Source organism: Temnothorax americanus, unplaced genomic scaffold, assembly GCF_048541705.1.
Source record: "Temnothorax americanus isolate GAGA-0224 unplaced genomic scaffold, ASM4854170v1 Scaffold9, whole genome shotgun sequence".
NCBI lineage: Eukaryota > Metazoa > Arthropoda > Insecta > Hymenoptera > Formicidae > Temnothorax > Temnothorax americanus.
In genome coordinates this window covers 1,618,705-1,642,785 of record NW_027509812.1, presented here as the reverse complement: position 1 = coordinate 1,642,785, position 24,081 = coordinate 1,618,705, and the positions used below count along the sequence as shown (strand labels likewise).

The window sequence follows — 24,081 nt, the reverse complement described above, 5'->3', positions numbered from 1 at the left end:
CGTCGCGGCCTCTTCTTTCGCGCGCGCGGATCTCGTAAAAGGCGCGCGAGCTTCTCTCCGATCGTGAAATCCGGCGCCGCATGGTAGGTAGTTACAGCACTGGTCGCGATCCAAAACCGGTTTTACCCGATCGGAGGACTTTAGGCGATTGTGTTCGCGACGTGGGCGAGGTAATGGTTCGTCGAAGTGAAGCGAAAACGTCCAAGTAGCTCGGTTTCGAGCAAAAGCGAAGGCGATCTCGGGCTCGATCGCGCCCGAGACACGGGCGAGATTCGGCAGCGAAAATTTTACGTGGGTCCAGCCGCAAGATCAAGGACCATTTCTCCGAGACGAAACGCGTTCGCTGTTATTGGGATAACCGTTCGAAGTCGTTTCGACTCGCTTATACAAGGGGAATTTACATACGCGCAGCCTGATGTAACGCTTTCTTCCTCAACGTATCTTCTTCGGTGTTACGTGTCGCTTTTTATTAGATTCACGCGCGCGTTAATATGCATACGGAATAACAGTGTCTTCGGCTTCGGCACTCGCCGCGCGAGAGATTTACGTTCCTTCGAGGCCGACCTATCTCGCGAAGAAAATGCAAATCCACCGTTCCCGATGCGCCGCGCGCATTTCATCGGATATTTCTTCTCCGCGTATGCGGAGAGTTTAAAGCCGCGATCTCGCGGTACCCTGGCGTTCATCGTATTTCACGTTTATCGCGGTTTTAAATATCGCGATTATTCACGAAGATGTATCGTGATATGATCAACATCAACGTGCTGAGAAAAGATATTACTTTCGTCGCTCGATCTTTCAGGGTTCCGCTACCTGTATACCGTTAGGCGCGGATTCGCTGCATTTAACGTACAAATAAATAATACATTTGACGGACAATACAATACGTCAGTGTTAATTTACGTTGTTAGGCGAAAGCGTGCACGCCGAGCAACGTGGGGAACATTGTAATAGAGAAACCGAAAATTCCGAGCCCGTCGCTGCACCTCGTCGTCGTATTCGTCGCTCGCGCGGTTATCCACTCGCGTTGCGCGGGTATGCACCGTGCATTCTCGCTGCTATAGTATTCTAGTATTCCGCGGCGTACTCGGGGCACCCTCGGAACTACGAGGCCTACGTGACCGGCATCGAGCACCGCCGCCGCCGCGATGGTTCTCTCTCTCTCTCTCTCTCTCTCGCTCTCTCTCTCTCGCTCTCTCTCTCTCTCTCTCTCTCTCTCTCTCTCTCTCTCTCTCTCTCTCTCTCTTTTGAAAAAGAGCCGCCTTCTACTATCCACGAATCGCTAAGTATTCCGTAATTACGGAACGCCAGTCGCGCGGTGATTAAAAATAAAAATAACGTTGCTGTGTTTTGCGGGGAGACCGATCGGAGCCATCTGCGATCTAATCCGTCTCTCATTTGGACGTGAGGATGCATCTGAAAATTATTCGCTCCGACTACGTGAGCTTTTGTCGACACGAAGCGACTGTATTGTATAATAAATGTTTTAGACAATAATTTTGTTCGATTGTAAAATTTATCTATAATTTTTTATATTTGTTCGATGATCAATCAGATGATAAAAAATTGCATCACAAAGATTTAAAAGTTATATTTATAATCCGTAATGTTTAAGGAAGCATCGTGTGATATTCTTAAAATATATATATTTCATGATTTAAATTTTAAGTGATATATTTAAATTTTCTTTGATATATAATACAAATCTCCTGTTTCATCGCATGATCGTGCCAAATATTAATTTAAAATTACAAGAGATTTCAAATCGAACGTCAGTAAATTTCGGGGAAAAGAACATAATTTAAACAACAATTTAACAAAAATCAATGATTGAGAATGGAAAAGAATCAACCGATTCTCAATTCTCGTATAAGGAAGGATTGAAACTCACTAGAACAAAATCGCAATCGCGAAACAATGCAACGCAACGCCTCGTTCACATATACCGTTCGCGGTGCATAAAATTGCGGTTTGTTCAGATCACTTTAACGATCGTAAGAAGGGCCGACGTTCGTCAACCTCACGATCCGAGGTAGCCCGAAGCTGGAAAGCGCCGCGAGATTTATGTCATCGCGACTGGTATAGCACGCGTCGTCCGCGTCGACGACGGTGCAGCGGTGCCCCGACACCTCTGTGTCGCCGTCTTTATTCGAGCGGGGCCCGATCCTTACGCGAGCCGAGAGGGGCGCCGCGTATCTCGGCGCGGCGATAAGCGCCTTATCGGCGCACCGGCTACGACGGAGCGTCGCTCGGCGACGCCGAGGGCGAGGGCGAGGGCGAGGGCGCGGTATCGGTATCGACACGCGAGGACAACGTGAGACTCCCCCCCGCGTCCCTCGCAGAGCCCAAGCCAAGCCGAGCCGAGCCGGACCGGACGGCCGCCGATCGATAGAAAAGTTTCGCGTGTGCGTGTACGGAGCTTCTCGCTCTCTCACGCGAGCCGCCGCGTCGCGCCGCGCCGCGCCGTGCAGTCGCGAGTGTGCACGCGAATGTGTGCGAAATTTGTCCGACGTAGCGGGACAAAAACGCTCTATACCTGGTTGCACACGAATGTTCTCTGCATTTCTCTCGCCTCCTAAAATTATTCAGCACGGATACACTGAATTGAGGTTTAAACTCGACAAAACGCGTTTCGCACATCAGGAAGATATATATTGTATCTATATAAAAAGTTGTAAGCGTGGAGAAGTAAATTTTTTTCCTACGACGTAATATTTTGCTAGCCAGAATTAATAATAGAACTCTAATAATAGCGCGTTTTTAATTTTAAACCTTAATGGTGAAACAAGTGAATTAGAACATATATATAATCCCGCGCGTGATTTGCTGATATCTCGAAAATAGTTTTATTTCTTAATTCATATAGCTTGTCAAGATAAAGTTTATCAAGTTTATCGAGGTATTATCATTTAATTAATTGATATATGAATTTCTCTCAAAATCTTATAGAAAAATCGACGAGGTTTTAAATATCCATAGAAACTTTTTGTCCATTCTTAAATTGTAAATTTTTGTGTGCGTGAGAATAAATATAAATACAAGATAAATATAAATTCACTCGAGACAGCTTGGATATTTTTTTATGTAGACTATACAAAATCTACGCAGAGGAAAAGCATTTGTTGATTGCGCATCTTCGTCGAAAGGCTCGAAAGTAAGGGAGGAAACGATGCGATCTCACGAACGAATGTACCGCAATGATATACCTAAATATTTATTTGCGTGGCACAGAAGCTCTTGCGATTTCGCGCACGAAATATTCGTCGTCGCCCATATATCACGTTTCTCAGCGATAAAACGTTGACGCGCGATGTGTCACCGCACTGCACACACCGTAGTATTACTAGCGCGATACTATATCGTCGAATTGGCGAATAACTTTACCCCTTACAACTGCTCGAGTATCTTCACAATTCATAACGTCGCTGCCACGTAATTGAAAATCGCGTCTCTCGCGCTATTCGTCCGCACAACTTGCTGACTTGCCTCTAAAATTTGATTTTGAATCAAGAACGATTTTCGTTTCATCGCGAGGACGTTTGCGTGAACGTAAGTTTCTCGTGAGGATCACTCACGCGTGTATATTTTCTCGCGATTCTCTCACTTTTTTCTGACGTCGTAATATGAGTATTCTCATGTGCGAATTTACCTTGAACTTACAAGGATCGGCCTCGTATCGTTCTCACAAATCGTTCTTAAATATTCAAACAGATGCAGCCTTGGAAACTTCCTTAGTAACTATTTCAAGAATCACTTGATCTGAGAAGCTGCTTTCGTACGAACGTGCGCGTGTATATAGGACATTGCAGGAAATAGTTAAAACATTGAGATTCTCAGTCAACAATGCTCTCTGAAAGAGGGCACTACAATAATATGCGTAATAAGAGACAGGGCCCTCGAGAGACGTGTGCCCACGGAATGCGAGGTGCCGGCATAGTGCGCGAGTTGCAGCGGTGCAGAAGAACACGCTGACCTTGAATCCTTCCTTTTCGTCGTGGCCGCTGAGGACGAACGGCGAGAACCGGTGCAGAGAGAAAGAGAGAAAGAGAAAGAGGGAGAGACTTGCACGGGCACAACGAGCTCCCTTCGCGTATTAAAACGAGAGTCCGTCCGCACAGGAACGCGCGGAACCGAACACGGTAGAACTGCCATGTCGTTGGAATTAAATTGATGTCGTTGTAGCAGCTCGCAAAGCGAGCGAGATATCGTCTGTCGAGGTCGTCAAATGAAAAATGCGGCCGTACGTTAACTTCTCTATTTAGAAATATCTAGTTTTATTGTAGATTATTTTATATCGGGATGCTATTTTATTTAGAAATTGACTTATTTTTTTTTATGTCTTTGCTGCTATATCAAATATTATTGTCGGAAAAGTGAATTATCTTTTCGCACTTTATACATAGCCAGACGAAATTTAACTGCAGCGATATCCCGCAGCTTTTATAGACCGTTAGCATAGTTGCGGTATAGAGGATGAATCATTTATGCAATAAAATCGCAAACAAACTAGCGCATTGAAATCGCGACGAACTGGTGCGAGGTACTTTTATCTCGATCTCGTTTGCGCGTTTTAAGTGAAGCAGAATGGTAAATTGCTACTATATAAGCGTGCATTACATAAGTCTCGTTAGACATAAACACGTTGTTTTAACGCAAGAATCCGCCTCACCTCGTGATATTTCTCTATCTTGCTTTTTACATCTCACAATGTTGTGTATCTTGCGTTAGGAAAACCCTCCATAAATAAAGTAACCTTGCATTCAAGTAACATAATTGAATTTCGCACGTAATGACCGAGTACGTGTTAGATTATGCAAAGTGTACGCCATGAAATGCACGACTTTATGCTATTTATTGTTAGAGACGTTTGTTTTCTCGAGACGACAATAAAACTATCCTTTTTTTTCCCCTCCTGTCTGCACAATTGATCTTTCTGATAAAAGTGCTGAAAGGAGAAATAATTGATTATCTCCAAAATAATGATCTTTAATAGAAAATAAGCAGAGACAAAACAGATACGTCCGGGTTTTTGGATGTTGATCAGCGTGTCTCTCGCACGTGTGCGGACGTCGAAAGGTGGCCCGATGATTTTTCGGAACAGCTGGATCGGCCTGCGACGCAAGAGGAACGGCTGGCCCGGCCGAAATGAGCAGCGGCTATGATTTGAAACGATAACATCTTACTTGGAAACATACTTTACTTTCGTCTAATCAGACGTGGACGAAGTGCCGGCAGCTGTTCGTAGCATCAGTACGGGCGTTCCGCTCGTGCACGGAGACCGGAGACACATTCGTTCTCGGAGGCACCAATTCGTTGCGATTTATGCTCGCGCACTGACTATCAACCTAGGTAGTTCTCGAAAGTGACGAAAAGTTATTGTCCGTGACCGTGATAAAAAAACTAAACATTATTTCTCTTTATATATTTCCCCTTAAATACGCTCGCACATGTGGCAAGAGTTCCGAATGATGTTAATGAATTTATTATTTACAATTTAAAATGTACTATTCGCGTAAATATATGTATTTGAAATACGTGTGTAACTTGTAGAAATGAGATAAACCCATTTGCGAGCTAATTATAATCCATTATTCGAAGCGCGCCAACAGCGTCGGTCAAATTAACCATCAGCTATATCCGTAAACCGCGTGAATAAATGATCGCGTCGTCGATTATCCAAACACAGATCCACATACATACGTTATTCCGCGGACAATAATCAAATATCGTTCGAGGATAGTCAACGGATGACGATAATAACGCGCCGTCCGTTGACGCTCGCGGTACATTCCGCGATTATGCCGTGTTCTTTAAATAGGAACGTTTAATAAAATTACCATAACGCACGCTGGAAACCCGCTACCTCGTCGCTGACTCGTGCACCAAGCTAGAAATGACGACGTAGCGCGAATGCATAATCGCGTCACGTTTTCGCTGTCCCATTCTTACACGTGACTGCACAAACGGCTACGCTCTTACGTGCACGCATACTCGGGCTCGCTCGCATGCATACGCCGCATGTTTCGCGTCACGTGTCCGTGAAACGAAAAAGAATGAAGCAAAGGAACGAAGACACCCGCTCGTTACGCTCCTTCCTCTCGGAGACGCTCGGAGACGCTCGGAGACGCGCGGAGACGCGCGGAAACGCCGTTGAAGGACGTTCGAGCGGGCTTTCGTCGCGGCGAGAATCATCCTCTTTCTCGGCAAACCAAGATTGACGAACCAAGGATTTAAATCCTCGGCCTTCGACGCGACCTTTCTTTCGTGGTCGAAAATATAATAAAACTGCAGACGTTAAACCGATTTACGTATTGCTGAAACGTGCGAAAAATTGTCCGAGGAAGAGAATAAAAACGTTTCTTTTGTGCAGTTCGCGAACGTGCCTGCCTCACCAAGTTCTCGAGTAAATACGTGGAGATATCTATAAAGATAAAAATCTCGAGCCTTTTTTAAGGCAACGCGTTATATTGAGCGAAAACGCGCGAAAGTAATTGGTGAATTACCAGACGCGCGCAAGAGCAGGCTCGTTATTCTATCGTCGGGCGTTAGTCATAGCTAGTAACCCACATTTATGATAGACCGCTTTTATAACGCTTTCTCGAGTAAAGGCGCCCATCTGTTGGAGCACCTGACTCGATTCACCTGCCACAGGTATGTACTTACGTACGACGCGGGCTGCCTGCCCGGCTGCCTGCCAGCCTGACCAGACGACCGCCTGGCGACGTCAGGTGTTTCAGCAGCGAGCCGCTTAACGGCACTGGGAACAAAGAATCCGCGGCATTCCGCATCTTTCCGAGTCCAGAAAATATGTACTCGATAATTTCGACGCGAGCGATGACTAACTTTCACCTACTGCATTGGATTAATGATCGCAATAACGACGGTTTTCTATTTCGAATGTGTTAACAAAAGCCGAAATCGTTGACGCGCGTAATTTGTGGAGAATTTAAAGTCATTAACCGGATATAGCTATATATATATATATGTCGACGAAAAGATTGAATTAATGAAATAAGAAACTAACAGTTCAGTTTTAATATAATCGAATTATTTCCAATTGCGCTGACGTGGCGTGGATAATATATTTCTGCAATTTTTTACACGAAGACACTGGGACGCGTATATTACCGCCGCTTCGGTTAATATACCAGAGGGGGAATTCAAACGTCGGAGTAAAACGAGAGAAAATCTTGGCGGCGAACACGCTTGTCTTGATAGACTTTCCGACAGCGCGTCCGCTATTGGCTTCACCCGACGTGCAAAGAATGACCGTGTCATTATGTAGCACTTTCCCACGCAACGGGAGAACACGTCGACGCGTATGCTATCAAAGTTCTCAGCCGAAGGGAGATACGCGAGACTGCGCAAGGTAGCGCGCCGGGCTGGGAACTTACGACCCTTTTTGCCTATAAGAAGTTTTGCCTTTTAACTTTGGGACATATATTACGATGCCTAGCTCACCGGAATGGGAGGGAAAGAGAGATTAGGCATAAGGAGGTCTAATAATATCCTACAGCTTTCTTGCGGGCGGATAAGATTGCACGTCGTAAAATTAAAAAGCAAATTGTACACAGTTAAAATCTCCGGGATATCGCGAGATAATATCTATCTCAAGGTGTACCGAAACTATCGCTATTACTTTAATGACAGCCCATTTCGAGTCACTGGGAATCGATTCTTCTGGGTCCGATGGCGCAGAGCCGATAAGCTAGCAACATTTCTATTCCCGCACGTGTGTGCACGTTGAAAATTTAATCTTTGAATTTTCATTCAGAAATTATTTATGAGCTCTGATATTAAAAAATGGTCGAAACGCTTTTTTATTCAGCTCTTCCCGTATAGCTGTCACATTAAAATAGTGAAATTAAAAATAAAAATACATAGAAGAACTTGGAGGTCAATAATGCGGAATTAAATATCTGCAGAAAGCAGTAAAAATAAAGAATTTTGCGAAGCGAGGTGCTAAATAAATTCGCAAACGTTTCAACATTGCGTTACTGATTCACATATTAAAGAATCGACATCGGGATTGCGATCTCCCGTTACGATTTTGCATTGTGAGCTCCTTACGACAAGCAAAGACGGACGACTCGCGGTGTCGAGTGCGCAACGAGCGAAGAAATTAAAAGTGCAAGTGAGAGGCGATCGAGCTCGCGAGAGGCCCGTTCGTGCGGCGAGACATTTAGTTCGGACGGGGTCCAAGGATCGCGCGCACAATCCGCGACACACGCGACCGCGAAACGCACGGCGCGGGACACGCGACATCGCGTTCCCGCCGGGTTTCGTTTCGTTCCGTTCGGCACCCCGCATTCCAGCAAGCCCGTCACGCCATCCCGCCATTAAGACGGACCGGTGCAATATGCACTTTTAGGACGTCGGTCTCGGAGGCGCGAGCTTGGCCGGCCCGATCGACTCGACCCGATGGTCAAACGGCGAAAAAATAACAGAAAACAAGCAAGGTGCAACGTCCACCTTTAGCGAGCGGCCGCTTTCGCCGGTTTTTGAGAGTCGCGCGGTGCCACGAAGCCGACGTGCACTCGTCGACGAATGCGATTAGATTAGGCCGAGCCTCCCTTCCGTCTAAGGCGCGTATATTCTACCTGGCGCTGTTATCGAGTGGAATATATGTATAAGATTGGTTTGAAACCTCGCGCGACGTCATGTATACGTACGTTTATAAAATAATAATATTTAGTCTATTTACAATTTTCAAACGATTGGCGTTTTGGTGAAATTGTTGTAATAATTAGTGAAGAGGCTAACAGAAATTACAATAAAATTGGTGCGTTAAGAATATTGTTTCAAAAAATAATTGTTGCAAGTTTTAAATAATTGCAAATGATTAATTTTGCGGACAACGAATGAAATAATAAGAATTAAATTATTCATGGTTGTTCTGCCGTTACCCGCGAGAGATGTGTTTCTTCCTTTTAAAGTTCTTTGCTGTACTCGATTAATTACGAATTACGGTGCTCCTGACATGAATCGCAGACGGTGTGTCCGCGTTTTATCATATTCTAACGAAAAGACAATGCGAGAAAAGTATAACAATATAATCGCACAAGGGACTGTTGTATCCGCTCGACATGATATTTCGCAAATGAGCATAATTTCGAACGGCAGAAATTTTTGATAGAAATTTTTCGAACGTCGAGAGAATTTGACGACACACATAAGAAATTATTTAATTACGATTGCAACTATTGATTAAGTGGCTTGTGACGCCGGCGCCGCTCCATCCATTCATTTTATACCCTCGATATTTCGTTAATAATGTTAATATAATCGAAAAATTTGAAAATTGCAGTTAGCAGTTTTTCCTCGATATACCGTGTGATACTCGGCGACTAACGAATCAAATTAACGGCTAATTAAAATGCAAGAGGCTGCCCGAAATCCAGTATTACACGCACGTGCGTTATACATTTCGAACAGATAAATTTCGTGGAATTCACATATCATTGATGAATTCGCCATGGCTTTCTATTATTTGAAACGCGAATCGGTAACTAGTGTACACCGCGTGCGCACTCGTTTGCATAAAAAATGCCAGGCAAATTAGATTTAAATTGATGAAAAATTTGGAATGTGAGGTACATACAGTCGAATTCGAAAGGTGCGTTACATAAATAATTAACAACCATATAAATGTGCAATAATTTACAATTCCCGGCCTCTTCAATTTTTTACTGAAAATAAAAATAGATCGCGCGAAATATCTTCATCGATAAGTCGTCGCCTCGTTTATGAATCGTTAATTAGAATTTAATTTAATCGCGCAAGGTAAAACGAACGCCAACTGTTCGTAAGGGGCCACGTTCTCTCTTGGTTCTTATCGCAATTGCGTCTCAAAAAACAATAACACGACGACGCAGAACGCTCGCGTCACCATACCTTCGAGTCCTTCTTGCGAATGACAGCACGGTGACTGTAGTCTAAGCATTGACCGCGCCGCCAATCAATTCGTGGAAACATTGAACGAGCGCTAGAAAACAAATATTCGGCGAACGTGCTATCCTTGACATTTATTATTCCTTAAATCAATTTTGATAAATTGGTTATTGCTGCACATTTCGCGTTCCGTTTCGCGGGCTCGTTAGCTTCAAAGATGACTCATGTCCATTTCTATCAACGCAGGTTAATTTTAATCTTGGTTCACCTTACTTGTCTTCTTTTCCTAGTTCTAAGAGTTATAAAAAGATAGAAAGTAAGTGTTAAACCCCGTGATTAAAGTTAATCTACATTGGTAGAAATGGGCATCGGACACTTAAGATAATTTCGCCATTAATTGACAATATCTTATATGCCAAAGCTATATGATTTATACATTATAACGCGCAAAAATATTTCATTTGCCTGTATTTTTCAATACTTTATATTAACTTCTGATATCTGTATTAGCACTTGTTCTATTATAAAAAAATGTTCCCTGAAATGAATGATTGAAAGGAAAGAGAATAAATTAGCGTTATTCGTCATAAGCGTTAAATCGCTTGTGCAAAATAATTGAATTCATCCGTCATTAGTCCGTGCCAGCCCGTATCAGGCCGCGGCGAATCGCTACAAAGCGGCTTTCCGACTAGTGGCGATACACCGATGTCAGTAACGTCCGTTCCGTGAACCGGCGCGGATGATGTGATTCGTACTGCTGATGCGTTTAATCGTGTTTGGCTTTTGGAATCGACGCGCAGCGAGGAGATCGAAAAAATACGTACCGCGTAAACTTATCGGTTTAATCTCCGATGAATGACGAGATGCTTATCGAGTGCGTGCGAAAGCACGCAGAGCTGTACGACGCTTCCGAAAAGAGATACATCGATGGGGTTCACAAGCAACGCGTGTGGAAAGAGATATCGCAGTGCCTCGGGCATTCAGGTAAATTATCGATCGCGCTTTGTACCATCTCTCGCATTAGGACGCCGTGTTACACGCTGGAAGCGCATGGAAGTTAGTTTCGGATTTAGTAACAAGTTATGCGTCCACTTAATTCCGGATGTTGATATAGTAGCTAACTTTCTATTATTCATCTATGTGCAATTAGTCGAGACTGTGACTCATTCCGATGTAAATTGAGTAGAGAGGCGAAGCGTAAACGCGCATTTAATTAAGAAATTTAAGAGCGAAACTGCTGTGAAAGGCAAGATCGAAAGATCCTCGAGATAGCAACAGTGTTACACATAATAATCCGAGAATACATTGTTACTCGATTCAGCGATAACGTGCAAGACGCGATGGAACAACATCAGGGACAACTACCGGAAATCCCTGAAGAAACGAGTCACGAGAAGCGGACTGACCGGACAGCCCAGGAACATGAGATACAAATACGAGAACCAGTTAACCTTCCTGCTGCCATTCATAAGGGAGAGAGACCCCAATCGCTCGGATTCTATTAGGGAAAGCGATGAGGTGCCGGCGGCGGAAGAGACGCCGCCGATGAAGCGCGATGACATTCGCGATTTGCAAACGAAGTCGGCCGCCAATCCCGAAGTGACCGAGGACGAGACGAACATCGGGTCGCACGGCGAGAAACCGACGGCGAGAAACGAAGAGCTCAGACAAGAAGCCGAGGATGACTCGGGATTGGTTATCCCCAGGATTGAATTAACGACCTCGAATTATCCCGCAAAGAGCAACGATCTCAAGCTCCAGGCCGCGTCGTCCCAGTCTCACTCCGTGGACGCTTTCCTGGCCAGCATCGCGCCAACCCTGAAGTCACTGAGTCCCTATTACCTGAACATCGCCAAGACCAAGATATTCACGATCGTGCAGAACGTAGAAATTACCCAAATCCTAAATCGGGAGATGCGGCAGGATCGGCAGGGTCGGCGGGACTGGGAGAGGCAGCTGGAGCGACGACACTCGGAGCGGGACCAGGCAAGAAAGAAGCGGGCGACCAGCAGCCCGATTGAGTCCAGCACGAGTTCGTCCAGTCCGAAGCGCGTGTCGCCGCCGCCGTACGACTTTGTCCTATAGATCGTCCCCAGTTTCCCCCTTATATTAACGACGTAAATTGATCGCCGATGGATTTCGCGGTGAGCTCGAGCGCGGGCTAGCTGGCATCAGACTTTTGTAGCTCGCGATTCGTACGAGATTCGCGAATAGCATTGACAGGCAGATTCGTCGAGTTCGCGTTCGTTTAACATTCGCGCTGACTCGCCAGTGGAGCGGTTTTTCGACAAAATCAAAGGGCGCGAATCAACAAAGTGTCAATTCGCCTTGTTCGCATACAGAGCTACATATATGTACAAGCGACGAACCTCGAATCGATCGCGAACAACGAATTTCTGCAAATCTAATATGAATCGTACATATCGCTAGTTTAACGATAATCGTCGCGATAAGAAAACTTTTTGTACTCGAAATAAGCATTTTTTGCGTATAATTTTACTATATTATCAGTAATAAAATTTTACATTCCGTAACGATATAGTAATAGATTCTTTCCAAAGGACAATTCGATCTTTTTCTTTAAGCATTTTAACATCAGATTAAAATTCTGAACATTCCGTTTTTTGTCCAAATTTTAATTCGCGAAAAAGACATACGCATTTCTCTTGACGTATGTCACGAAGAAGAGATGCGCTTGATATCTCGTACTCGACATCGTAAAACACAGCCGGCAGAGACGGATAGGGAACTTGAAGGCTGGCCTGAATTTGATTTCGGAGAAGTCGAGAGACGGTACATTGGTGAATCGTGGAGAGTGCATCAATGACGAGACGCAGACGAGCGCGGAGAAGAGAGGCATTTGACAGGCGTGTGACATGGCACACGATCAATATATACGACAAAACCGTTCAAAGGAGGGTCGACGGTTTTCTCAGCGCAGATAAAGGCCGTACAACGGAAAAGAAAAGGAAAAAAGATTATAGGAAACAAAGTCTGTATACACCATGGAAGACTAATCGTAAAAAACGTCGGCGAATAGTCACGATCTTATTTGCGAAATGCTTCGCGAGTTCGTAAAAGCCGTGCACGAACGGCCTAATAGCGAACGAATTGTTAAGCAGTAACGGTTTATGGACGATAGATACGAGACACATGCGATGCAACATGGAAACGTGACTCAGAAATGTTTATGAGTCATCTTACATATTACGCGGCGAATGAGGAAGTAATTTTTTCGCAAATGACAATTATCTCGGATATGAAAATGTATAACAACATTTAGGGCGTTAACCACGAGCCTTTAATTTTTAAACCTCTTGTTAATTTTTTAAATTTTCTCAAATTTCTTAAATGTTAGTCTCAAATTTTCATTGCCAATAATTGTTTATGCAATTTTTCATCTAATCCATCATCGAAGGAAAATCGAAATTCGTCGATTTATGCGATACTCTGCGACACCCGGTATAGCGCGCGTTGCCCTTCCCCTGTTCCCCTCTCGTGGTCTGACTACCGCTCCTCTCTCGCAACTCGCAACCAGTATTAACGTGGTCTTTCTCTTTCTCTCTCTCTCTCTCTCTCTCTCTCTCTCTCTCTCTCTCTCTCTCTCTCTCTCTCTCTCTCTCTCTCTTTTGTGGCTCAACTTGCAACGCGTGACGTCACGACCGCGTACGAGAAAGCGAGAGAGCGACGCAACCGAGGCTCGACAAAGCCGAGTTACACGAGGAAGGAACGCGCGCGAAACGTCTGCGCAGATCCAACTTGCAATGCTGGAGACACGTGGGAGCCGGCCGTTCAATCGCAAGCGTTTCTCGCTCGTTTTCTTCCATCATAATCGAGAATGCAACGCGATTATATATTACAGAAGTCAACAAAAATGCTTTTTTAGTTCCGTCATTAGCGGTTTTATAAAGAATTAATCCTCATACAAATATTTAACGAATAATATCGGTAAGTATTTGTACGCGTATGAAAATTCACTTTAGAGATACCGACAAGCAGCAGACCGGGATAGTCTCCGTAAGACCAAGTGTCGTTAGACACTCGTTTACTTTTTCTTAAACAAAATTAACAATATACAATCTAACCCAAAGAGTGCCATTAGCTTCGTCGTTATCTATCGATTCTGACAACTTTTATTATCATTAATAGCCTTTCGGCAGGTGTATGTACAAATCGCCTCGGTAAATAAAGGGCCCATCTGAATCCAGGCCTGAAGAAAGGTTCCTCCCCGTCGTTCACCCTCTCGCGTCCCCATCCCCCCTCTCCCCTCCACCTCTTCCCGTACCATGCATCTCTCTCGCTCGGCCTGTTTACAAACACGCGTAAACTCGGCCGAATTGTATATGACATCACCGCGCCAGCTCGCGCAGCACCGGAAGAAGGGCAACGCCGACGGCGAAGGCGGCGACGTTGACGACGAAAGAGCCGCTCTCGCGGCTGCTATCGATCCGCGAGAGAGCCGACCCCGGCCACCGTACTTTCGTTTTCTCACGTTTCGCGGCTCTCCGCAATACGAACACGCGACCCCGGCACGCTCGCGCGCATGCACGCACGCACGCACGCACGCAGTGTCTTATATATATAATCCGGGAGACAAAAATATCGCAGGCGGCTGCACGGAAATATTCCGTAGTTTCCTCCCGAGATAATTTAATTCGCGTCCATTAATTTTCGTCTTTTCACGTTGGCGCTTTCTCTCTCGCTGCTCTTCGCGTAACCGTCAGAGGAAACCCGCTGTTTTTCACCCTATAGCGTTTCACACGCGGAAACGTACGAAATAATAAACGTGCGGAGAAATACTTGAAATAAAATTAACCCGGAAACGGGCACTGACGTGATATTCACATCCCAGTATCGAATAAATTTTAATGTTTGCTCTTCTTTCATTTTTTAAATATTTTTTTAGCTTTTTACTTTTTTCTCTTTTTATCTCAGAAAATGTTGAATAAATCTATATACAAATTGTCCCCAAATACTAATAAATTATAGAATAATAAAAAATATGCGGTATGCAATCAATAATAATGACTTTTAATTGGGGTGTAAAAATCACCCCAGGTGACTATTTGTGCAAAAAAAAATCGTAAGAGCAACTCTGATATGGTTGAAGTTATTTCCGACATTGCAAAGTGATTGTCGAGAGTTACACGCGGATAGGCAAGACAAATCGGCGTGACCTCATATCACAGCCGTACAAATTTACGAACGCGAGATAAGATCCCCGCGGTTGCGCGGCTATCAACAAGCTCGTCAATAGGCGCGCGAGCCGGCCGAAAGCGTGTCACGAGAGCGGCGCGGGGTTTTAACATTAACGCGTAGCACACGTAGTATGCGCGATGGTAGCGCACTATTATCGTCACGCTCGTCACCGCGCTCGTCACGCATTACGGTCCGTGACTAGTAACGAGTAGAGCACGCTGCGTGACGTCACCGTTATCAGCGGGCCGGTCGAATTAGGTCGAACGCCCGGGCCTGTCGGTTCTTCTAATCTTTTTTTTTTTCCCCGATCGGCGGGTCGTTCGACGGGTCGATTTAAATTTTAAAGGATGCGCACGCCCGACGACCGTCGGAAACGAGTCTCGCTCGTCACGCCGGCCATTACCATGACAATGGCGAGCGGCGCCGTTTTCGTTCGGCAAATTCGAAAATTGCCGTCGCGAATTCGCGCGCGGCCTTTGTGCCGCGACGTGCCTATTAACGAGGTGACGGCTAAAGGGCGAATCGTGCGCCGGCAGTCTGCGGCTTTGATCAATCCCGGTTAGCGACCCATTGCTCTCTTCCCTTTATATAGCTGCAATATATAGGCGGGGAGACGCTGCGCCACGCGCAGCGCGTATATATATTGTCGCGCTGTTCACGAAATAAAGATGCAATAACAAATACTCTTGTTCTCCTACGAGCGCGCAATTTATGTTTTTTGCGGAACAGCGACGAGCCGATGCTTCGGGAGAACGTCCGATTATTAATACTCTTTCGAACGCAATTGTAAGAGGTAACTTCCTTGAAGGGTATCGCGCTATTGTGCGAAGTTTACGGAAGACTGTTTTTTTTAGGTAGCAAGTTTTCATAACGTGTATGGCGTGAAGATATTAAAGTAGCTGATTTGGCAACCGACTCTCAATACTTAACAATGGCTTAAATAGTTCGTAAACAGCTAGGTTTCGAAGAGTCTTTTTCAGTACCTAAAAAAAGGCACGACGAAGATTTACGATCTTTAACCCATAATCGTGCAGCGATTTTTAAGCACGTGGATTTTCGTTTCTTCATTTTTTCTTCGTCTTGCTTATTTGAAAAAAAGGGTTAGGTCACTTCTAAAATCGAGAAAAAATATATATATCTTCACCGTTCATCTTTTTTTTCTTAAAGTCAATAAAATAATCCTGTTTCCTTTCAAGTGACGCTACGGCAAAATGGGCCGACGTCGTTGAAAAAGAAACCGACAGGCACTTGTTGGGAATCGTATAAATTTTGCAGCTCTACTCAGGCAGCAAGATTTCCGGAAGGTTTAACCGTTTTGAAAAGCGTCTAATGTCGAGTAAGGGTCGCTTTCTACGAGCTGCGTATTCTTTAACCGCGGGTATACGTGTACATACTTCAACCATTACTAATCGAACAACTGGCGTGAAGTAGTAAAAGTTGAAACGCTGCGAAACACTACAGTTATCTATACCCGCTTTCAAGTCCAACGATCTATAGCTGGCTTTTTAAGATTAGTTTGGATTTTATCTTTCTTTATCGCTAAAACTATACCGACGATTACTTTTTACTATTACAAGTGTACGATAAGCATATCTTTGAAGAAAGAGATAAAGGAGGAAAGTGTGTAAATTGATCAGTTTAATCATTTGCAGCAAAGATCGCGAAAAGACTTGAAAAATATACCATTATAAATCTGGGTAATTTAAAAAGTAAATTACAAATCGATGATTCGGATTGCTTTGACGGTATTAAACTTAGAATATTACGCGACGAAGCGCAAGTTGATTAAGAATTTCTTTTCAATCGCGAATCCCGATATTACGGTTACGTACACCAGCGGCTGAAATGAAGAGTGACAATGTAATTAAAATCGACGGCCGACATCGTGGAGAAGGAATCGATCTTAAGAGGAGTTTCTTGTCGCTCTTCCTGCAACGGTTCTTTTACCACTTTACGCTACGTTATGGTAGTTATTGAATCATCGATGACTAAAGTGTGCATATCTATATGTACCTGAAAAAAATCCCCGGAGATTTATAAGACGATTCTCGTACCAAGGCAATAATAGACATTCCTAAACTAAACAACAATAAGACAGGAAAAATATGAAACAACCTCAAGATAAAAGAGTAGTAGAATTTGTGACTCTTTTAGGTCAAGAACGCGAGAAAACTAATGTAAGAATAACATGCAAATAGTAATACCGTAACAATAACATAACAACAGAAAATTCAGAGCATTGGGAGGAGAAACACACAGGCGCAGGTGCGCTCGGTATGCGCGAGCCTTAATTCGCGGTGGTCGGAGCGGGAAACGTCGGCGGCAAGAAAGGAACGAAAAGGAGAGAGAGAGAAAGAGAGAAAGAGAGACGCGCTCCGCAAAAGCGCGGTGCGCGACGACGGCTTCTATTTCGGAGCCGGCCGTTACTCCGCGGCGATTTCGCAAACGCGCGAGCGAGCGAGCGAGCGGGCGACCGAGGCGGACGTGAACGAACGGAACGGATGAACGAGCGGGCGAGCGGCCACGATACGCGCGCGATATCCCTCGCGAACCGATACGGGGCCAAGGACACGGTCGAAGGCCAATATTCATGAAATGACACGCCGTCGGCGCGGATCAGCGCGCGTCGTCCTCCCTCCCCCTCGTCCCGTCGCTCCCCTTTCCCGCGGGGGGCGAGGGGAGAACGAGGGAGGATTCGAAAGTGCGAGAGAAACGAAGGATGAGGCGGGAGGGCGAGGCGGGCGAAGGAAGGGACGGAGATTAGCGGGGAAAAAAAATAAAGGAAGCGAGAGAGAGAACCGGGTTCGCGGAAACCCGAGCGTTCTACCTGAAAAGGTACACGAACCCCCCTATTCTTCCGTCGGCCTCACCCCCGTCCCCTCGCCCCGACAGAAATAACCTAACGCAACCTCGGGTCAATATCGCAACGGGGACCCTTGAGGCACGTCGACGTTTTCCGTGCGGTTAGTAGCCCGTCCGCGTCGCCCGCCTTTCCGCGGGAAAGTTAGTATAGCGTTCCGCGCGCGCGCGCGCGCGCGCGGCGCGGATTGATTTTCTCCGACCGACCGACCGGCGGGGATCGTGTGACGTGACAGAACGATATTATCCGCTCCCAGCTACCTGGCGGCCGCGGCGTTTCCACAATCGGCGGAAGAGGCTGCTGGGCGTCGTCCTTAGGTTTTTTTTTTTACGCGAGCGAGCGAGCGTAAAGCCCGATTCGGACGGATCTTTTTCGCTTTTTTTCCCCTTCTCGATGATTTCCTTATTACTCCCTCGCTCTCTCCCTCTCTCTCGAATCGTATTCGACGCGAATCGATTTGGAGTTCGGGTATCGCGATCGTATATTTATAGTCTGGTACGACTGTTCCGACTGTCGAGGCTCTGCGACTATAATATCGTCTCCACGCGACGCAACCATTAATTTTTGATTTACTTAATTAAGATGGAATTCGGCGATTAATTTTCGAGGTCTCGATCCTTTGCAGATCATAATCTCGTTATCCGTCTCATTGTTTGTCACTGGTAGGCTTTCGTAACGGCAACATCGTTGGGCCTTCACGTAAGTACTTTTCTGACTCTTACATTTTATCTACCTTGAATCTCCTTGCAGTTTTCAGAAATGTCAAGCACATTGCAATAAAGATATTATTATATTATAATTTATTGACGTAAGAGAGTGGCGAAGTCTCTTCTCTAACTTTTCATGACGTTACACATTGCCGTATGCGACGCGCGAGCGTGGATCAAAAGATGGTCTAGATAAACAGAGTTGAAGTAAACTGATATTCGTGTACATCTTCGGGGGCCTCGGATATACGGGCCAAGGTACTGCCCTCGGGCGTGTATATCTTCGCGCGAAACTATTCGTTTGTCGCAGCCAAAACGGATTCTCCGGTTCTCAGATGACGACGCGAGCATTCCCGTAAAAATACGCGCCGATGCAGTCTGAATCGCGACTTAAATCCTGTACGTTACGTTACGTCGCGGTTCTATCGAGTATATAGGTGGAATCCGCTTGGAGTCACGCTCGTCGTCATGCGTGCGTGCGTGCGTGAGTGCGTGCGTGCACGCGTGCGTGACGAAAGGTATGCCAGCGGAAATCACGACGGCGGGTCCAGAAGAAACCAGACGTCCCGAATTTCCGGCGAGAGAGAGAGAGAGAGAGAGAGAGGTCCGGCGTGCGCGCGCGCGTGCTCGCTCGCTCGCTCGAGCCGGCAACGTCGCGCGGCGTTGCCAGACCCCGTCGAGATGACGTCACGAGACACACGACTCTGGGGCGAGCACGTAAAGCGGCGAGCTGGCCGAAGCCCGAGTTACACGCGAGAAAGTACAACGATCCCTTTGTCGCGGGACGTGATAACGAAAGCGCCAACAAAATTATGGGCGCGACAGAGTTGGAATAAAATGAACTGAAAATATTCAGTTATTTATCGTTCGTGTTATTTTTAACACGCATTTTATCCTTTTTAAACCTTCGCGTACTTTTTCGCGCAAGAATAAAGAAGATTCCTCCGCTCTCTTCTCTTATAAATATGTATTTTAATTCTTTGTTTTTTTAACGAAGGACTATAAATCACGGTCCCCGCGAGAAATTTATTAAAATTGATCGCGGTTCTTTCTCGACGCGAGGTATAAACACGGTTGTTTCGCGTGCCGTCTTCTGGCCAAGCGATGATGCAATTTCCCTCGGGCACAAATGGCACAATTTAAACCGTCGCGCGACGCGCGACACGCACGACGGATATGCCGCTAACAGCTATCTGACTTTTCTGCAAATAACGCGAGCAGTTTTCCGACATCTTATCGGTCATGCGACACACGCGTTCGCGCGTCTCTCACCCCCCCTCCCCCGTCGGGGGTTTCCATCGATTTAAAGAGCTCGGTCGCAAATAACCGATACGAGGTGTATTCCTTACGTCACGTGTCGTCGATAACGCGTTCGCCGTTTTCTCAACGGCGATGTCGGCGATTAAGCTCGTCCCGTCTCACCTTCCGTTGCTTTACGGGACGAAGGAGGAAGGAGAGATCGCGTCATTAAAAACCCAACCAACGCATCATTGTTTTATCGCGGTATTTAACGTTCTCCTATCGTTCGTTGACACCAAAAATTCGTATCAGAACCGTCGTATCAGAAAACAGAGAAATATGCGAACAAGATATTTCTGTCGTAACCGTGACGGTAAAATTTTTTAGCACCGTTAATTTGGCAAGACGTCATAACGCGTCACGTGGAGCGCCTAATTGATATAATTACGGAGAACGTTCGCGCGCGCGCGCGCGCGCCGAGAGACGGGGTGAAAACTTGGGTTGGCCCTGGGAGTTAAAAACGAGCGCGGGCGAGAGCGCGATTACGTAATAATCACGCGATGGGTTTCGATCGCGCGGCATCGGTCGGCCGGATGCGGCCCGCTTCGCGAATTCAAGGTGTCGAATCGATTCGCCCCGTCGGCGGAAATTCTCGCCGCGTCCGATTCGCGTATGGGCGAATCGATGGAACGAGGGCGACACGCGATCGCGTTTCCGTCCGCCCGCCGCGCCGCGCCGCGCCGGTTTGCCTCTCGCTCTCGTCGTTGTGAAATCTTCCGCTGGCAGATCGTTATCGAAGCCCGCTGCGATAACGGTGGAGAAAGAGGGAGAAAGAGGGAGAGAAACGCGGCCTTTTCGTTGGGAATAGGGTCGAGATAAAGTTATCGGCGTATATATACGTTACGTCCTGCCGTATAGCGCGCGGTAGCGCGAAGAAAACGATATAAGCACGGATATCGCGCGGTCTCTGACGCGTGCTTTTTTTTAAATAACGCCTCGAACCTCGATAAGGCCGAGGGCAGGGGGATACCCCGTTTTCATGGTTGTTTCGCGTTTGAAACGCCAGATTACGTATTATTTAAACAGTATTTCCGAACGTCGCGTCGCGTCGCGACGAAAGCGCGATGTTTAAGCGACAAGTAGATCCCGCGCGAGCTCTTATCTCTTATTCGCAGCTCGGATCCTACTTAAGAAATTACGAAAGCGATATCTTGTTCTCCCTCACTGTGACGTAACCGAATGCAGTTGCATCACAGAGAGATCTGTGTACACCAGCGGGCGAGTCGCAAAGGTCTCTCACAGCGGGACGACGTGTTTCGCGACGCGAAATCGTTGAAAGATTCATCGACGAAATTTTAATACCGCCGCGAAAGACGGCGCGCGCTCGATTTCGTTCCCAAGTCTGTCGCGCAATAAAATTAGAAGCCGGACGACTCGTTCGATTTACAGCTGCGCTCGTCGAACGTCGAGACGGCCGCGGTGATTCTCACGTCGCATCGGCGCGTCCCCCGGCTGGAAGTTATTTCGCAACGCGACGTAAAGTTGTCCCCGGATCGATCAATCTGATAACGAGAGAAAATAATAAATCCGTCCGATCCGTCGCAATAACGATTGTGGGAAAGGTTCGTGGTTTGCGCAACGCGAGGCGGAAGGAATATCCGAGGTTTTTGTGTCGTTCTTGGCGCAAAGAGGGCGGAGGATCGTTTCAGATAGACGACAGAGTATTTAAAATACGGTATGAAATTACGCCGAGTCCGTGCCACGTCATCTAATCCAGAACGTAGATTCATCTCAACCTATATAAAACTGCTTTCCCGATGTTCGCCCTTTTCGTCCGCTCCTTTTCTTCCTGCAGCTAAAAAAAAAAACCTTTGACCTTTTCACGAAAGTTACCCGATTTGTATCGAACAAAGATTGAAAACGGAGGAAAACATGACGATCGATGGGTACTTTTGGTTGCAATTTTTGCAAACGACGACGAATAGGAATAAAACGGAAATGTATAGTGTATCTCCGTGTGGTGATCTTCTTGGAATTCGGCCGGCCGTCCTCGGTCAATCGACGAATCGTCTCCGTTATCTCCGTCGTCGGCGCGGTGTATATTCTTGGTCGCGATAAATAATGTTTGGCGCATTACGCCCTGCACCGTAATATACAGGCGGCGCGTGGCCGAGTTATCCCAGAGGTCAGGCCAAATTTATCAATCGCCTCCGTTCGATTTACTCGTCGCGGCCGCGTGTTTGCGGTCGCTGCGGGAGCCCTCGATTCGGCTTTCGCAGCCTCGTTATCGGTCCTCCGAGAGAAAGAGCGAGCGAGCGAGCGAGCGAGAGAGCGAGAGAGAGAGAGAGAGAGAGAGAGAGAGAGAGAGAGAGACGAGAGAGAGAGAGAGAGAGAGAGAGAGAGAGAGAGAGAGAGAGAGAGAGAGAGAGAGAGAGAGAGAGAGAGAGAGAGAGAGAGAGGAGACCCCGGTGGGATCGCGCGTATCGACGCGGATGTAACGCGATCGATAACCGTCCAGACAGATCGCTCGTTTACTTATTATGCATACGCTTACGCGGATATTGCTCACTTTTTTTTCACGAGTGCAAGAATTTATTATCTGTATATTACCTCACGTAATTTCCGAGCGTTATCTTTTATCATTACCTTTTATTATTACGTAACGCTTACGTTATCAGTTATCCGTGGTAGACGCGCTTACATCTCGCAGACGATCGCGGTTTTCCTCGACCGCTGATTTCCTCGATTTAATCTACGATCTACGCACACTATTTTTTTTTTTTTAAGAGGGGGAGATATATATATCCGAGGCAGGCAAGAAACGTTCGTGCGTTTACCCGGATCCGAGGCGGAGAGATGGCGACGAATGGGCACTGATAAGCCGACTCGTCTAAATATACCCTCTCCTTGCCCCCGCCATGGTCGAGGTTGGGAGATCGTCCCTCGCTCTTCCGAGAGGAGGGTTCACGTTACGATCTCGTGGTGTATACTGTACGCTATGATGTCAGATTGATGTCGTTCGAGCGACCCGGCAAGAGAGAAAGAGAGAGAGAGGAAGCGCAGACTGCGCGCAGCACGCAGCACGCGGCAGCCGCGACAGTCAACGTTCACCAAATTGCTCCTGACGTCAGTGCTGCGCTCGTTTCTTTCTTCTTCCTCTCTTTTTTTTTCCTTTGCACGCACGCCGACGCTGACACTGCTGACAGATCGTCGACGCCGACGTGCCGCTCGACATAATCGACGTCTCGTTTAGCGAACGTACGTATCGCCGCGCCGCGTCGTTGCGCGAGCGTCATTAATGAGCGTGTATGCGTAATGATTCCAGATACGATGCAAACTGCCGCGCGTTATCGGCGCGGTGTTATGCCAATAGAGCCGAGATATAAACATAAATCTCGCATCCGTCACTCGGCCCCGAGAGACGGCTTATTTCAGCGCGATTTTTCGCGACTCCTCATAGTGTGTATAGCGGCAACAGCGATCACGAAATTCCCGAGTTATATAAATCGTTATCAGGTCCCAGTCCCAGCCAGACGAGATATCCCGCCGACGACGAAAACATTCGAGGAAAGTGACGATAGCTAAAAATTCAGCTCGAACTTCGATTACGTTTTATTATTGCGTCGCTCGCTTAAAATAAATTTATTATCGACGTAAATTGATCTCGTTAACGCCTGTGATACGCTATAATTATCACCGAACTGTATCGTTTCTTCAGACGTGCGCGGCATTCGGTTTCTCGGACGTTTAAAAATTTACGCGCGCACGTCTGCTCAATACTGATTTATTCGACCCGAAAGGACGACGCACGGCGCGCGTGTCGTTTCGTTTCGACGCGACACCGGCGATAATGCACCTACACCTCGGTGGTTCCTATCGACCGTTATCACCGGCCCGGCGTTATCGCAAAAAAAAAGAAGCGATAAAATAACGCGCCATTCGCGTCGATTCAGCGGCTGCGACGATACAGTAAATGATCGTCGTTTATGCCACAGAGATCAGAGGGGACGGACTGCGGAGAGTCGACCGCAACGAGAAATATACAAGTTTCTCGCCGGTTTTTCGCGTATAAAATACAAGTTCGCGGGATGATTATTTTTAACTTAAAAATCTTGCGAGTTGAATAAAAAATTATTTCGAGGAATTTAATGGAGCAATTACAAACAATACGTGCAAATGATACAC

At 46.3% G+C, this 24,081-nt stretch overlaps 1 protein-coding gene across 3 annotated transcripts in view; it reads left to right on the top strand.

Moving 5' to 3' along the window:
- LOC143908125 (uncharacterized) overlaps positions 1 to 24,081 on the top strand; it is a 64,109-nt gene that overhangs the window by 12,150 nt on the left and 27,878 nt on the right. The window contains exon 1 of one of the 3 annotated variants that reach the window (XM_077425465.1): positions 10,402 to 10,875. The exons of the other annotated variants lie outside the window; for them this stretch is intronic. The gene's annotated coding sequence lies outside the window, so the exon portion shown is untranslated. Of the gene's footprint in view, positions 1 to 10,401; positions 10,876 to 24,081 lie in introns of those variants that run through there. 3 annotated transcript variants of the gene reach the window in all.